This window comes from Frankliniella occidentalis, unplaced genomic scaffold, assembly GCF_000697945.3.
Source record: "Frankliniella occidentalis isolate FOCC.00 unplaced genomic scaffold, Focc_3.1 Scaffold182, whole genome shotgun sequence".
NCBI classification, from domain to species: Eukaryota; Metazoa; Arthropoda; class Insecta; order Thysanoptera; family Thripidae; genus Frankliniella; species Frankliniella occidentalis.
In genome coordinates, this window is record NW_026267308.1 from 111991 (window position 1) to 117546 (window position 5556).

Below are 5556 nucleotides of genomic sequence, written 5' to 3' on the forward strand. Positions count from 1 at the left end.
AGGTTTTCCACTAGAATATCGGTTTGCGGTATTTAACCGGTACGGTACAGTTTACCGGTATGGTTAAGTTAACCGATATTCGAAACCAAAGCAGTTTCCCCAAAATACCGATTTTTAAAGGAATTAAAAACATAGTAATCAAAAGATAAAATATATTTTATGTCAAAGGAACACAAAAAGCCATACCAATGGCAAAGCGATGGTTAGTGGAACAGTAGAAAAATCAGCTTCCTCTCGGGCTGAGGTTCTTCTTTGCCGTGAAAACGGATATTATAATAATTCGCTGAGAACCCCGTTCAACCTGATAGTACGGTAATCACCGAATTTAGGGTGAAATACCGGATTTCGGTTAGCGGGCTTTATAAACAGATCATTGGTTAATCGGTGATGGCCAAAATACCGGGTAAAACCGAAAAAACCTGCCCACCGGAACAACCCTACTCCGAAACAGTGCTCATGGTCCTAATTTCCACATAAGGGGACAACGAAAAGTTGAAATCATTAATTTGCCTTAAACATAGACGTTTGTAGGCCTTTCGATTCTGCTTTTCGCCTTGCTCAGGATAACTAACAAAGCGAACCAATACAGCTTGTGGGAGTACCCTGCTTTCACACAAAAATACGAAGAACTTGAAGGGTTGGGAGAGCCTGGATTTTCGGGGAGACCAACTGGCTTCCGCGTGATATGTTACTCTATTACTCTAGAGTAATAATATCGTAGGGTACCATTACTCTGAGTAATTCTATAGGCGCTTTCTCAGGATCACGATTCATTATTCTGTGAATGAAAAGCTCCTTATTCGTCGCGTCTTAACAATAACAACAAGATCCTATCTGCAGCGCTCCGAATACACAAGATCGTATATGCAGCGCTTCGAATACACATGATCCTACCGGAAAAGCGCCGCATACTCGAAAGCTTATCTGCAAAACGCGGGTTTAGGTATGTCTCCGAAGAAGTGCTTTTCACTCGGTATCCGCTCGTTCTACGAACTTAAGGCCTTACATCACAGTTGAGTTTCATCCGGTTTCATCACTAGCTTTAAACATGTATTTTCTGGTTATTTTTATGAGTCAATACGGTTAAGGTAAAAAAAAACTAAGTAATAATTATGTAGGAAGGTTCTTTTCTAAACAAATCAAACAAAGATTAGGTTCCGGAAACATTGGGTTTGTAAAGGAACGACACTTTTTATACTTCAGTCATTTGTCCCAATTATCACCTAACGCGCAAGATTTTAGAAGCTACAATAATTTTGTTTTCATTTGTTCAGCCCAAAATGACACATGCCCTCCAAATAGTTTTGTAGTTACAGAAAGTCTTCTTACTATCTGGGCTGCTGAAGTCTCGCGCGTTTTGTGGGGGAATGACTAGAATACTATGAAAAGTGTCGTTCCTTGACCAAACCCAAAGTTTTTGGAATTAATCTTTCCTTTCATTTTTTAGCGTGCCCTTATGCTTTCAAAACAAAACAAAAACATAAAGGGGGCTTCTATCTCCCACATTTATTTTTCAAAATTCAGTAAAGCCCCTGTGTTAATTAGTAGTCCTTGGTGAACTGAAACAAACAAGCTATTGACCAGTTTTTTATCACTACTTTCTCCGGAGAAATCCTGCGCGTAAACTTAAGAAGAAGATATCCTATAAAAATAGAAGTACACCCTTGGGACCTCTTTAAAGTAAAATTCATGGCATTCTGATATTGTTAATCTGTTAAGCTATACCCTTTGTTGAGAAATATACCGTCAGGTTCCATCCCTACACCTACAGTGGCTCAGAAACTAATTTTATTGACAAATGTACCAAAAATGCATTTATTTGGGAGATAAAAGCCACCTTAAAAGGAGCTTATGCAACTGCTCTTGTGTCCGTCGGTCCGTCCGTCGTGCGTGTAAGAGGAAAGATATGAGCTATAGCCAGAGTTGTGCGTGCGAGCCAGATTTTGGCTAGCGCTGGATCGCGGGCGATTTTTCTGTAGCTCACTTCTGGCTTGCAGCTGCCGAAGTTCTGCGAACCAGCCTGGCTCACGCGTTAAGCGCTGGCTCGCAGAGTTGACCGAAAAATTGGAGTACTGAGAACGACGCGAGCCAGGCGCGAGCCAGCGAATCGGAGTCACGACAGCCATACTCGAGCGCTGGTCGACAACGGCGACGACGACAAAAGTCAACTTGGCGAAGTACAGAACACACGGCTGCAGCTTGAGTCAGCACTGTATGCTCACCAAGAACTACTGTTCGTAACATACAAAGGGTTACAAGAACTACTCTTCGTAACATACAAAGGGTTACAAGAACTACTCTTCGTAACATACAAAGGGTTTTGAATCTGTGTAATACAAACAAATCCTTTGTATTACGAGGGCTCGGCTTTGCAAAATGAAGAGCGCGCGTCTGTTCACAAACTGGTGCTCTTTGTAACACGTATAAAATCAGTTTGAAAACATGGTGGTTCCACATCCTTTGTACGTTACTAACCCAATTCTTCGTAAGATGAAAACCACTCTTTGTAAATAACTTTATATTAGGGGCGAGATAAAATCCACTGACTATCGGGGTGCTGTGATTTAAATTGGATTGCCTACATAAGGCGCCTCGCCGCCCGGCTCAGCACCACGAGCCAGCCCCTGGCTCACACTAAGCGAGCCAAGGCCTGGCAGTAGGCATAAATCGTGTCCATCATATTTGTAAAGTACTGCAACACCTGATTAAAAATAGGCCCTCTATGTATAATGATAGACATAGTCCTTTTCGTTTTAAAGTGTTGATGAGACTCATATTTTGGCGAGAGGTGCAGCCACACTACATAGCTACTTATTAGCGTTGGCATGAGTGAGTACGAAAGTAGAGAAGGAGAATTGTAATCACCAAATGAGAAAAAGCCTACCAGTAGGTCAGTTGCTGTGCCGTGGCGTTCAAACTCTGTCGTAAGGCCTATTAGCCTTCGGAGACACGCAAGCAGAGGCTGTGTGCGGCTGAGGAACACCAATTGCGACCACAGACACGAATACACGCCCAAACCAAAACGAGCAAGAACTGGGCTTTTGAATACAGACCCAGATAGACAGGCGTCAGCGATGGCTAAGGTCAGTACGTTGATACTGACAAACATTCCAACCTGGAAGGAAATACAATGTTTAACATTGTGAAGAAGCATACGTAACCACTATTGAGAAGCGGCAGCGCTACCCACTGCGCTACTGCTCCGCTGCGGTCCAGCTAGCACCAATGGGACAGGCGGGGCAGCGGCCGGCTGAGTTCGGAAGCAGTCTGTCAGGAAATGCGATCCGTGCGTGCAGCATGGAGGACGGCCCGCGTAACATAAGTGTCAAGTAGTCGGGCCTGTGCCTATCAATCGAATGAGAGGTGATCCGCACGTAACTATTGAAATGGACTCGGTGACTTCGACTGTGGGCACACGGACCAGTCGAAGCGAGCCGAATGGGCTTTCGTAGGTGTGGAGCGGTTGCTTTTCTGCTCAGCGCCAGCCGCTACCCAGTCGCCTATGCTTCCCATGGTGGCGCGAGCCGCGCACCCGGCGAGCCACCGGTGGCTCGAGAGCCGCGCGTTTGAGGCCTGCTGTAAAAAATGTTCTGAAATTTAAGACCAAAATATCTCTTAAATTTAATAAAAAATTTCAGTTGTTCTTAAACGTAATGACAGATTATGATATTTAAGAAGTTTTCTTAATTTTGTAAACCAGATTATGAAGATTCTGATAAAATTTCGCAATTGAACTTAAGGGTGATTAAATTTCATAGCAAGTTTTTTAAATTTAACAGATTTCCTTAGTTTTGATAAAATTGTTTCGAAAAGTCACACCTATTCTTGCTCTTTATACTAGCATTCAGAACACTTCTTAAAAGTCATGCAGCTTTTGACCACTGAAAATAGAATTCCGTCGTTCAATATAGCATTAGATGGACAACATCGAATTTAGATAGGCGAAATGTAGCTATGCCAGAGGCAAATGTCAGAAACACAAGTTATGCAGTCCAACCAAGCACATAGCTACTCTCGGAATGCCCCAAGACGGAGCGCCGCATAAAGTCGGGTGCGAGTGTCCCCTTGACAGGTATGTCCTGACAGCCGCGCGGTCTAAGGCGTCAGGATCCGAACCAAAAGGTCCGAGGAGCGAATCCACCCAGGTAAGTTAAGGTAAACATCTATTATGTGTACAAAGTTGGGTTTGAACATCTATCAGTAGGGAAAAGAACTAACTATTTTCTAGATTGGCGTTAGGCTGGAAAAGTAAAGAATTTTTGTCGTTTCATAACACGTTCTTAATTTTCAAAACATGTTCTTAATTTGCATAAAACATTTGTTCTTAAATTGAAGAGCAAATGTGTTTTGTAAATTGCTTCCACACGTGTTCGACGATGAATTTATTTTCAGTGGCGTTTCCCACACGGGAATGACCTCAAAACAAGTAAATGTTTTCCCGCCTCAGATATTTCGATGTCTGTGGACCTGTCCTGTGGACCAAAATTTGTGACTTTTGAGGTCAACTCTGCCTTTTGACCGACTCGGGTGTCAGCGCCGCAGATCTAGATAGATGTATGCAGTGTTAAAGATTTCTTGGGATTTCCCGAAGATTCGATCTAACCTCCTACTAGAAATTCCTAGCGGACTCCATACTTAGTTGCCATGTCGTAAAATAGCTCTTGAAGGTAGCGAGTTTTTGGTCATGTTTGTGTTTTAAAGCTAAACTCGTCACGTAGGTTTTGCAGAGTCCTTTGGGAAATCCCGAAGGACTTTGGCAGTACCCACTTTTCACGAGTGTTCCTCCGTGAATCCCAGGTTTTTTATCTAACAGTATACCAGGCGCGTCGCAGCGTCTTGGCCCAGCAGTCGGACGACGGGTGCGTGTGTCTTGTTGGCACCTAAGCTTTCAAAAATAGTTTGAACCCTTTCTGAGGAGCCAGAAGCCATAGAAAATGACCAATATGTGATAATTTTGAAAAGAAAATTCCTAAGGTGGCCTTTTTAGCCCGCCCTTCTGCTTTTAAAAAAGCATTAAAGCGGGCTTATGCAACCGCTCTCGTGTCTGTCTGTCTGTCCGTCTGTCTGTCGTCCGTGTAAGAGGAAGGAGATGAGCTAGAGGTCTAAAAATTTCAGGGTATCTTAGGGGTCACTCCTGGACAACGAAACGCCTGGTGCAAATCCTGGCAACCACCCCTAAGGGGGTGGAAGGGGGTAACAAAGAAATAGGGGTTGGTCCAAAAAGTAGAAAATCAAATATTTTTTATGGTCTCCGATGGGGTAACTCGTGAAAGTAGAGCCCTTGGGCGAAAATTTTGTCCGTTTGACTATATCTTGCACCGTTTGGGCGCTAGAGTGCTTTTTTCGACGAAAATACGGTGAAAATGACCACGTTGCACATAAAGACGTACAAGGAGGCGTCCAATCGTAAAATGTCAGAGGGAGTACCCCCCCCAAAACAACACATTCTGAATCAGAAACTACCCTCGGATTTGCCGTATCTTTTACTGTTTCGGCCCTAGAGGTGGATATATTGAAAACAATAGCAGAAAGTCAAGTTTTAGGACTGTTTGACAA

At 43.4% G+C, this 5556-nt stretch overlaps 1 long non-coding RNA gene across 1 annotated transcript in view; it reads right to left on the reverse strand.

Moving 5' to 3' along the window:
• Positions 1 to 2883: 2883 nt before the first annotated feature.
• Positions 2884 to 5556, reverse strand: part of LOC127750389 (uncharacterized) — a 62203-nt gene continuing 59530 nt past the window's right edge. The window contains exon 3 of the long non-coding RNA XR_008011664.1: positions 2884 to 3115. This is a non-coding gene — a long non-coding RNA (uncharacterized LOC127750389). The remainder of the gene's footprint in view (positions 3116 to 5556) is intronic.